Genomic DNA, 12,294 nt, shown 5'->3' on the forward strand with positions numbered 1-12,294 from the left:
CTTTCATTATGTGGCTAATAGGATGAGAAAATTGTGAAAGAATGATATTGTTAGAAGAAAATGGTAGTCAAGTGACCAGTGCAAATGACATAGTGGAGTTTTATAATGATCACTTCATTGAGTTCATCCCAGAAAAGTAGGTTTTATTACTAGAGGAATTGGAAGGGTTTGAGGTTTAAAAGTGTATAAGAAGAATGAATTCTAAATACTAAGTACTCTGGATCTCAATAAGGCTATGGAACTGGATGAAATTTGCCTCGTTGTTTAAGACATGTGCTAAGAAACTGACAGCTCCAATGACCTGGCCTTACGTGGGAAAGGAGAAAGGGACCATCCCCCTACAAGATGCGAATAGAAGTGATCAGCAACACTAAGAGACATGAAAACAAGTTTCTAGAAGTGATGGGCATTGTTTTTCAATTTTTTTGCACCATTAAAAATTAACAATCTGGTATGAATCCATAAAAATTCTTTTTTTCTCAGTACTTCTGGTGTCTGTTCATCTTCCAAGTCAAGATTACCTGGCTGCTCTTTTCAACTGGGAGAATTAACATCTCAGTTACAGTCAGATCTTTTGATACAGATTCTGTGGTCTTCAAAAACAGGCTTTTAATTGCAATTAATAAAGAGAAGTGGCTTTTTTTTTTTTTTTTTTGAGTAGAGTGGCTGAATTGTGAAATATCCTGCCTGATAGGGCCATGAGAGCATGAACAGTATTTAAAGAGTTATGACAGACTGTTGTCTAAGATGGACCTAACATGATGAGACTCTAGGGAGGTCCTGAATAATAATAATAAGATTACTGAAATAGCATGTTTTCTGTATTAAAAATTCAGGTGTGTGTGTGTGTGAGAGAGAGAGAGAGAGAGAGAGAGAGAGAGAAAGTTCCCACTTTACAAGTTTATGAATCCATGTAGAAAATATGAGCATTAATGCAATAAATAGATTCTAAGTATTATAATACCCTCTCCTCATTTACATTTATGTAAATGAGGAGAGGGTATTATATAGAGGGTAGATCCACCACACTTTACTGTGCAGGCATTCCAAACCAAATTCGAAGGACTAAGGTGCTTAATCCTTATTCTCATAGTGTTCTATGTTTATATATGAGTTCTGGCCAGTTTGATTGTTTTGAGGGATGAAAAACCTGAGAAGGATTTCTCATGTCATAGATGGTATACACACTTGGTCCTTTCAGCTAAAGGGCTTGTCTAAACTAAGCTATGGAGGCTCAAGTATTCATAAACAGCATTTCAAACCACGTGCATAGCTATACAATACAGTACTTTGTCCTCAGTTTATTAATAATTTTTAAGGAATTTAAGAACCAGCAGAGATTGTCAAAACGAAACCAAAGTGGTCATTAATACTGCTAACTGACTGCACCTTAAAAGTTTCTAGAACTGACATCACCAGTCTGCTTCAAGCGTAAGATGGAGAGCTCCTTGAAATGGCAAAATGTGAAGAAGCTGAGGAAGAAGATTTAATAGCTGAAATTCCTCTTGATTCCTTCACTCTCAAGAGATTTGATAAAACTTTTCAACACATAGAAAAGAAATGGATTTTCAGGTCACAAGAGTCAAATTTCGAGCACAATATAAAAGTCGCTACACATTTTTAAAAAATGCATATGCATACAACTATGAAATTTATAAAGAAAAAAAAACAAGACTTATAATTTGTTTGATTTTAAAGACTATGTTTCATGTTTTTTTCTCCAAGCCTGTAACTTTTCCTCACTGCTGGGGTAAAGGCCTCTCCCATTGCAGGAGGGTTGGGTCAACTTCTCCGATGGTTACCACTCCATCTTGGGAGAGTGTTTATTCACTTGTATAAATGAATGCATGAAGGTGGAGGACAATCACAAACATCCATGTCTAGGCAGATTTCAAACTCACAGCCCTCTTGGCTGGAGAGCAGATATGCTAACCACTTGGCCAACCAGGCTGGCTATGTTTTCATACTTTTCATTTTTTGGATGAATAAATCATTGTTTTGTTGATCTTTATTTAACATTAGTATGGTATGGTCAAATTTCATTATTGAGAACATAACTCCTATTCCTAACAACACATCTATGATAAATAAATTCCTGCTTTACAAACATGCACTAGGAATGAATTAGCTTGTAAAGTTGGGGAATACTTGTATATATTTAAAGAGCAGAGATTTTGCACTGTTTCTTGTAACTTGTAAAAAACTTGTAATAAAGTTAAAAAAAAAAAGCAATTTTTTTCCATGAACAGGCTATTAAATAACTTTAACACAACAATGTGCATAAATAAATAAAATAAAGTTTTCAAAACACACAGTAATGATATGCCAATCATGAATCATGAGGAATTTGGCAGAATCATCATTGCATTAATAACACAGTTGTGTAGATATGTCATTGAAAATTTTGCTTGATTTCTGATAATGTAAAGTAATATTCAAAAGTAAAATTTCTGAAATTTTATTTGCAAAAACGAGTATGAGTTTCTAACTGTTGCATGCTTTGAAGTTACATGAACCTGAAAATTATAGCAGACAAGAAATCAGTCTTGTTTTAATCCTTTATCCAATCTGGAAAAAGTTAATTTTTGCAAATTTTGCTTGATTTCTGATAATGTAAAGTAATATTCAAAAGTAAAATTTCTGAAATTTTACTTGCAAAAACGAGTGTGAATTTCTAACTGTTGCATGCTTTGAAGTTACATGAATCTGAAAATTATTGCAGACAAGAAATCACAGTATTGTTTTAATCCTTTATCCAACCTGGTAGTAGTCATACACATGTTGCAAAAGCAAGCAAACAAATAAAAAAAACTGCTTTATATTCCCTTTAGAGCCTTAAAGCAACATTATAATTTTTATCTCTCCTGCCTTAACTTTTTTTTTTTTTTATGTGACTCCATGAAAGACTGTAAACCTATAATGCAATAGTTCTGTGGGTGGAATAATTTTTTTTCCCCTACTTTTATTAATTTTATATATTTTTTTAATTTCTGATTTCACATCAGCAAATCCAAATCCAATTTCATAAAAGCCAATAGCAGAAATCTGTCTATTGTCCAAACAGCAGCCATACCTTCTGGTCCTTGCAAAAACCATTGGATGCACCTTCTGCAATTCTGCCTCTCACCCATCCATATGGCACAACTGTTACCCAAAGAAAAAAAAATTCAACCTCCTAGCATCACTCTTTTCCTCTAACTCCCTGCACAGACAACAAAGGCAAATCATCTCCTTCCAATACCAGCAACTGAGCACCATATGCAGAAATTCGGCAGAAAGACATAAAAAGAATATTAGATAACCTGAACACTACAAAATTGTCTGGTTGCAATGGCATCTCTTCTACCGCACTAAAACATTGTGCACCAGAGCTGATACTTTCCTCTATCATCTCTCCAATCTTCTATACTCAAGCGGGCATCTATCCCATCTCATGGAAAATAACATATATCCAATCCATTCCAAAAAAAATGAGACAAAAGCCTGCTGATCAAATGCCATCACCTCAATCCTCTCAAAAATAATGGAGAAAGTTATCAATGTCAACTTCTTCACTACCTAGAAGCTCACCAGTTAATCAGTGACCACCAGTATGGATTCCACCAATCCAGACCCATGGCTGATATCTTAGCTGACATCATTCACCACTGGACACATGCCATGGAAAGATTAGGAGAAACATGTGCTGTTGCCCTTAACATTTTCAAGGCTTTCAATTATGCTTGGTATCATGGCCTGCTTTGCAAACTGCTTTTCTTCAATCTACTCTCTATAACTGGAAAGTCAGCTTTCTTTCTGGTTGTTCACTGAGTGTCATGGTAGATGGTACCTGCTCTTTGAGCTTTACCATGAATGCAGGAGTGCCTCGGGGCTTTGTTCTCTCACCCACCCTCTTTCTCTTATACATAAATGACCTACTGTCATTCACCACAAATCTTATCCATAGCAATGCCGACAATAGCACTCTTTATTCATTCTACTCCTTTTACAAACCATGTAGTTTCCAGACATCACTTACATCAAGATCATCTGCAACCAGTACCACAAACGTTGATCTCCATACAATCCTTCAGTGGGGAAAGGATAACCTACCTTCAATGCCACCAAAACAAAGTCCTGCCTTTTCTCTTGCAAAAGGGATCTCATCCTCAGTAATAAACATTACCAGACAAGATGAACTATCTCTCCTTGTACTGATATTTACCTCAAACCTCTCTTGGAACAAGAACATCATATCAGTAGATTCTTCTGCTTCTAAAAAACTAGGCATTCTTTTCTGCTCAAGAAACTATTTTACACCCACCCAGTACTAACCCAATATAAATCCCAAATCCACCCATTCTTAGAATACTGTTCATGCATTTGGAGTAGTGCACCTAAAACTGCCTTAAAAATTCTCAATGCTGTCCAGAGGAGAGTAATTTGAATCATAGATGACCTTTCCCTGACAGGCTCATTTCAACCTCTATCTCACAGATGAAATGCCTCAGCTCTGTGTCTCTTCTATAGGTACCTCCATGGTCAATGCTCCAGTGAAATGGCAAACATCATTCCTCCACTCGCAGTTAATCCTGTTATAACAAGAACAACAGCAGTAGTCCAACATCCCATTACAGTATAATTGCCAAATTATCAAAGTCTTCTCATTTATCCCATTTACCATTGTCCTCAGAACAGCCTTCCCCATAATGTTTTTCCCAACAATTTCAATATACAGCTCTTTAAGAAGAATGTCAGGTTTCTTCTTTCTCAACCTTTATCTGCACCTCACACATGGCACTGATGTAATATAGGTTCTTGTACTTCTCATGTGTATGATAAATATTTAAAAAAAATCATAATCCAGAAACCTTCTCTAGAAAGCAAATGTGAAACTTTTCAAGCCCTTTCATGAAGGCCTCAAAAACAAAGAGAGAAGTTGGTCTCACATACTGGATAATGAAATTCATATACTATCGAAGGACAATTCATGCCCACAGCAGGATTCAAACCCATAGCATGCTGGCTGAAGAATGGATACCCTAACCACTCAGCCAATCAAGCTGGTAAATGATGCATAAACCTAATATGATACAACAAGACCGACATATGCTCTGAAAACTAAAATTATTTTAGTACACACTTAAATTTTTTTTTTAATTTTTTCCTCCCCAGATACTTGTAGTTGGTACTGGCAAATCTAATGTTTTAAGGAACAGTCCCTAAATCTTTGACTTAAAACCATAACCATATTTTGAATTAATGTGAGCATAATTTAGCTATAAAGTAATGTTAAACATACTTTTGGAAACCAGATTATTTGAATATAAAGAGAATAGTAGGTAGAATGAAGGAATAAATTTGAATAGATAATGCGAGAGAGAGAAATGAGTGATTTTGTTCAAGTATAGAGTGTCATTCAAAGAAAAATTAAAATTTGCTTTGCTATGTAAAAATATGATACATGACTTTAAAATTAGAATCAAGAGGGATAATTTTAGATATTTTAATATAATAATAATAATTATAACATCATTTTATTATAATACACTGTATTCCAGGTATTGAACTAATCTGTAGAAAATCCAGCAAGATCAATAAGAACTTTATAGATATACATCAACTATTTCCCTTGGCTGCAGTTGTTTCTAAATGTATAAAATGACTCATTCCTATAATTTATAATGATGGCTATGATTCTACAATTCCTCATAACTAGGCAGTAAAAATAAGAAAATATGGTCATACTATATTGTCAGAAAAACCAATATGAGGACACTTTACTACTTAGCAAAGGTCTGAAGGGACTGCAAAAAAACACTAGGTTTGGTCTTTAGAGCAGGAAACCTGAATTATCTAACCCTTACCCCACCTACAGTACTAAATGTATGATAATGTTTCAGTTGTGGCTGTATTCATACAAAACTGAATTCTTTACTTTCAGAATTTGTTTTGGATAACCAATGAAACATCTCAAAAACAGATTGTTTATTGATGAGGCATATTTTGCATATGACGATATCAGTATAAATTGATAAAAGGAAATAATATTCAAATAAATATGAAGAATATCCCAGAAATTTATGGCATCTTATGTCAGTAGTTACTATATGGAGATTGTTAGGAGTGAAGAAATTACAAACTTATTAGTTTAACTGTCTAGTAGTTTTGAGTACTTTGCAGTGCATCTTTTCAGGAGAATTGTGCGTGCGTGCACATACACGCAACTATTTAATATTACAGTAATGGCATTTACCCATACAAGCCAACAGTAATAGTATAGAACAGTTAAAATTTATTAATAACAGAGCCTATAGTATACTACATTAGATTCAAGATACCTTATGTTGTGTAGTGTTAAAATGAACCCAATACCAGAGATCTGCAAGTGATTTGCAAATGGAGTAATAGGAAGGCAGCATATAATGTTGTTGGACCACTGCTGTTTAATCTGTTCATTAACGATATAGGGAAGGATCTAAGTGGAACAATTCATTTGTTCGCTGATGATGCAAAGTTGGGTAGGGCGATAGTGAATGCAGAAGATGTCAAAGTCTTGCAGGATGACTTAGATAGATTGGAGTTCTGGGCTAAGGAGAATGGATGTCAATTTAATGTGACAAAATGTAAGGTTATGCATTTTGGGGTGAAAAGATTAGCAGCAGTATACCACATTGGTGGAACTGTACTCCAAGAGATTGATGAGGCCAGGGACTTGGGAGTGTTGGTGGATAGGGAGATTTAGGGAGCACATTGCAAAAGTAGCTAAATCAGCTCATCAACTCACTTGGTTGTTGAAAAATACCTTGACGAGCAGAGACAAGCAAGTTATTGTACATCTGTACCGAGCCTTGATAAGACCTCATCTCGACTACTGTGCCCAGATTTGGGCACCTCGGTTCCTTCTTGATGGGGAGGAGGTGGAGAGGATCCAGAGGCGAGTGACTAAGATGATAACAGGTCTATGGAATGAACCATATGAGAACAGGTTGAAGATTTGTGGGTTGCAGAAACTAGTTGATAGGCAGAGGAGGGGAGATATGATTGAGACATTCAAATTGCTAAAGGGATTTTATAGGATTAATTCAGAGGATATTTTTGAGATCAGGACTGGTGGTGGGAGAACTAGGGGACACCTATGGAAGCTGGGCAGGAGTGTGGTTAGCAGGGGTGTTAGAGCTGGGTTCTTTACTTTTAGAGTGGTAAATGAGTGGAATAAGCTGCCAGAGTCTGTTGTGGGTGCTATGACTGTGAACGAGTTCAAGACAAGGTATGATAGATACTGTGAGAATGTAATCGCATAGTTGTGTGGACATGATGTTTAGGGCCTCCCTTGATGAGTCTAAGGACTCCTGGAGTCGCCCGAAATAATAATAATAATAATAATAATAATTTGTCCTCAGAACAAACTTAGATGAAATCTGTTTTGAATTTGCTAAACTAAACAGACAGGAATGTTCCTTGTCTCCATTTCTTTTTAATTTAGACAATGAAGCAATAAATGAAATAAGAGTGGAAATAGTACTTAATATGCTCTTAAATACTATAGTCAGAGCTCAACAAATTATGGAAAACCTTAATCACTGTACAAAAAATGGTAGCGGTGTCTTCCTATTTTTAATTATATGTACTTAAGTCCCAAAAAAAGAAAAAAGAGTATTAATGGTGCTGCATCTGTGTTTTTTTAAAGTTAAAAAGATTTTGTTTAAAAAATTATTTTTTCTAAATTAAGAAAGTTATTTTTTCATTTAATAAAAAATATTTTATTTTGTCCAGTTTATAGCTACATGCTAACTGGCAAAATCTACTCAATCAAAGACAAATGTGGGAATGATTCTATTAGGCCCTGGGATTAGATGATACCACACCAATTACTCATTCTGAAATATAACTGCAAAATGTTTCAGAAGTTATGAACAGAATTTTTAGAAAATACTGTATAATATGATTGTTAATAAAAATAAAACCAAAGTCCACTTCACAAGTAGATATTTACTGCTAGAATCTCATTTAGTAGCAAAACAATACACCAATGTCAGAAGTTTTAAATATCTACAAAGATTAATGACAGAAGATGCTAGAAGTGAAAACATATAAGATGGAGAAAGAAGAGAATGGGAGTCTTAACAAAAATGAGCAAATCTCTTCGAAACATTAATTTCAAACCATCAAAAAAAAGAAACAAAAGATTCATAGATGTACTGCTCTTTATGATGATAGAAAATGTGGACTGTCTGAACAAGAGGGATGAATGGAGTGCATGGGAATTAAGGTGTTAGAAAAGATTACTCAAAATTAAATTAAATGGAAGGAAAACATGACCAATGTGGAAGTACTCGAATGAATATGAGAAGAGAGAAATATTATTAACAGGAAAGTGGAAAAAAACAGACATCTAAAAATTTTGTCTTAATCACCAGGGCATCTTCATGGGCACAGTAGCAGGAAGGCAAACACAGACTGATTGTAAAAGGTGGGCTCCTACTGTCTGTCGTAACTGGCACCCTTCGTGGGTGGAGTGATGGACATTTTCCAAAGGTCTCAACACGATGGTTCCCATATTTTGGCAATGTGACGTAGCCAAATTTAAGTTTGGGGAATGTTGTAGTGCTGTGGCAAATTCCAGAAGCATTCGCGCTGATTATGTTTCTATATGGGAAGGAGGTTTTCCCCCCCATTGGATCTGGTGAACTATTTCCATGGCATGGTCTGCCATTTTGTGACTAGTGTAGATGACGGATGTATTTTCTGTGTTCTTCTAGATGGAGATGCTGACAGTTCTTCCTGTTTGTCCAAAATATTTAAGCTTATAGGAGCAAAGGATACCATAAGACCCCAAAATGATCCAGATGGTGGAGAAAATCTATCTAGAAGGAACACAGAAAATACATCCTTCATCCAAACTACAGTCACTCTAGGGTGGCAGACAGCGCATGCCATAGATATGGATCAACAAATTCAATGGATAAAAACAACCCTCCCATGCAGAAACATTATTATTATTATTTTCCAGACTACCATGGAGTCAAAAGACTCATCGTGGGAGGTCCCCCCCTAAGAAACACAAAGTCCATCATACCACTCCTTAAACTCATTGACTGTTCTCGCTCTCACCACTCCATCAGGCAATGCATTCCATGTTTCAACCACCCTCCATGCAAAGAAACCACTCCTCACCCTCTTGCTCACAGTTTCCTTTTGTAACGTCCAGGGATGGCCTCTTGTCATCACTTCTTCCTATTGTTCAACCAAGTGAAAGAACGGAATCAGAGAGTTTCATGCCGAATATAGTAAACCATAAAGTATCGGCAAACAATGTGGGATTTAATATCCCCTTAATTTAAATAATGTTTATATCGCCGAAATGAAGCTTATTAGCTCTTTATATTTAAGTGAAAGAACTCTTTCTATCCCCAGATCTCTTGTCTACCCTACTTCCTCCAGTATAACTCCTCCCATAGAGTATGCAGAGTCCCATGTTTCCCAAATCTCAAGACCTTACATTTTGCTGCATTAAATCGACACCCCCCCCATTCATTTGCCCATCAATCTAGCTTATTCAAATCCTCTTGCAGGGCTACCACATCTGCACTATTACTAATAATCCTTCCCAGCTTTGCATCATCCACAAACAACTGAATATCCCCTTGCAATCCACTGATAATGTCACTGATATAAAGGTTAAACAATATAGGTCCCAGTACTGAGCCCTGTGGGACCCCACTTGCAACCCTCTGCCTCCTTGAAACTCCCCTACCATACACAACTCTCTGATACCTATCGGACAGCCAATCCTGAATCCAGTTCACCAATCTGACATCCAGACCCATGTGCTGCAACTTAAATATCAGTTTATCATGTGGCACCCTGTCAAATGCTTTTGCTAAGTCTAAGAAAATGGCAGTATATGCCAAAGCAAGAACGCCCCTTCACAAATCCATGTCGACTCTCACAGATAGCATTACCCTCATCTGCCCAATGTTGTATACAGTCCCTCACTACTTTCTCCAAGATCTTAACAACTACTGATGACACACAAACTGGCCTATAATTAGACACTACCGCCCTTATGCAATGGCACTATCTTACCTTCCTTCCATTTCATGGGCACCTTTCCCACATCCAGACTTTCATTGAAAAGCCAGATTAAAGGCACTGTCAGTTCCCTAGCACATTCTCTCAAAACTTGTGGTGAAATACCATCCAGTCCCACAGCTTTACTGACATCCAGAGTACTCAGTATTTAAAACACACTCTCCTCCTGTACCTCTAAACCTCGAACCTGCCCTATCCCTCTAGTATTAAAACTGACTTCTCCAGGATAAAATACTCCAATAAAGTGTTCAATGAACAATTCCACTATGTCACTGATCAATCAATCACTCTATTTCCATTTTTATCCCACAATATCATTCATCCACAGTCATTTCTCCTCCTACTGGCCACATAGCTAAAAAACTCCCTAGGATTTTCTTTGGATCTTAGGGCCAATCTCCTCTCATATTCCAGTTTCGCCTTCCTTACCATACTAGTCACTCTTCTGGCCTGTGTCTTATATTCTTCCTGCATCTTCTCTTCACCTGTCTCCTTATATCTCTTCCATAGCCTCTTTTTCGCATGCAATTCTTGTTTATTATTTGTTTGTCATCCACTTTACTCCAAATTGTGTCCTCTTCTTCACTTGTGGTATACAACTTACTATTGCTGCTAACAAATATTGTTTCATAATTTCCCACGCACTAATGATATCCCGGCCTTCCAGTTCCTCCCTCCATGAAACTTCCCCAAATTGACGTCTTAAACTATTATAATCATCTGCCTTATAATTCCACATACGTTCCCATCTCTTTGATACTCCTGCATGTCTATTCATTTTCCAAGTCAAAACCATATGGTCACTCTCTCCAACTGGTGGGAGAGATGTCATCTCAGTTATTATCAACTCTTCTGATGCTATAACCAAATCCAAAACTCTTGACCCTCTCGTTCTCTCTATTACATGTTGCCTAAGACATTTGTCCCTCAAGAATTCTAGAAATTCCATTCCCTTATTGCTACATTCGTCTTCTCCTCCCCAATTTATACCACTGTAGTTAAAATCTCCCATAACAATCGTTCTTCTTGCACTTGCCAAACTCAACTGTCTAAACATCTCCTGGTGTTTCATAATCACAAACTACATAATCAGAAAGACTATTTCTGGAATCTGTCACAATGCTACAACATTCCCAAAACTTAAAAATTATGCTGCATCGCATCGCCAAAAATCTGGGAAACCATCATTTTCAGACCTTCAGCAAGTGTTCACCACTGCACCATAAAGAACACCAGTTAGGACTATAATAGCCTGCCTTTTACAATCGGTCAGTGTTTGCCTTCCTATTATGTTAGTATGCTTGCATGCACATGCTCAATATATCATTTAGTAGCAATGTACCCATGAAAATGCCTATTGGCATATTGATTTATTGGTTTAGTAATCTACTAAACCAATCTTGGTTTAGTTATCTAATTAATTAAAGAAAAGTTAGTTAATTAGTAGCTTTAGACATCTATTTTATTCCGCTAAACATCAACACGAGCAATAATCAATGCCCAAGCATCCATATGAAATTACGGTGATGGAGAATGAAACAGGAAAAGTGGATATAATCTGAAGAAATAATTTCTAATTAATTGGTGCACAGTGAAGAAGATGGCTAACAAGTGCTGCCATCTCGTGGTCCCTAATCCTACTATAATATTTTTAATGCCTGAAAATAGTGTGGGTTCGATGGCCGATTTTCTTGAATTTACGGGACGATAAACCCCCGCTTGCTCATGCTGGAGATCGACTAACTCGGGAACCAGTTGAGAAAAGGCTTAGAAAATGTTCCTCTAGTCGGTGACCAGATTTGAACCCATCTTTTGTCATGTGGTCAAGTGCTGTAGAGTGCAAACGCCACTTCTACTGAGCTACACAGACTCTTCTTAGCAATAATTTCTTGAAAATGATAGTTGAAGAAAAAGTGATGGATAAAAGACAGTGTGAAAATCCCAATCCAAAGTTTCTGAAATGCACAATCATGGAAAAAAAAAAAAAAAAAAAAAAAACAAAGCGGACACATCAATGAATATGAAAAGACAGAAATATCAATTAGCAGAAAATTAAACTGGAAATGTGAACACGATTATCTTCTCAAGAAAATTCCTTGAAAATGATAACTGAAGAAAAAGTGATGGGTAAGATACAGTGTGGAAAGTTAATTCTGAAATTTCTGTAATATGTAATCAGGAAATTGGAATGGTACAACTAATATTCCTTCTAATTTTTGC

The 12,294-nt window shown here is 36.4% G+C and overlaps 1 protein-coding gene across 2 annotated transcripts in view; it reads right to left on the reverse strand.

Moving 5' to 3' along the window:
• Positions 1-12,294, reverse strand: part of LOC150102359 (eukaryotic translation initiation factor 5-like) — a 159,798-nt gene that overhangs the window by 79,417 nt on the left and 68,087 nt on the right. The gene's annotated exons all lie outside the window — the stretch shown is intronic.

The sequence above is a fragment of the Typopeltis vanoorti genome, chromosome 10, assembly GCF_054136105.1.
Source record: "Typopeltis vanoorti isolate ZY-2024b chromosome 10, IOZ_Tvanoo_1.0, whole genome shotgun sequence".
Lineage (NCBI taxonomy): Eukaryota > Metazoa > Arthropoda > Arachnida > Uropygi > Thelyphonidae > Typopeltis > Typopeltis vanoorti.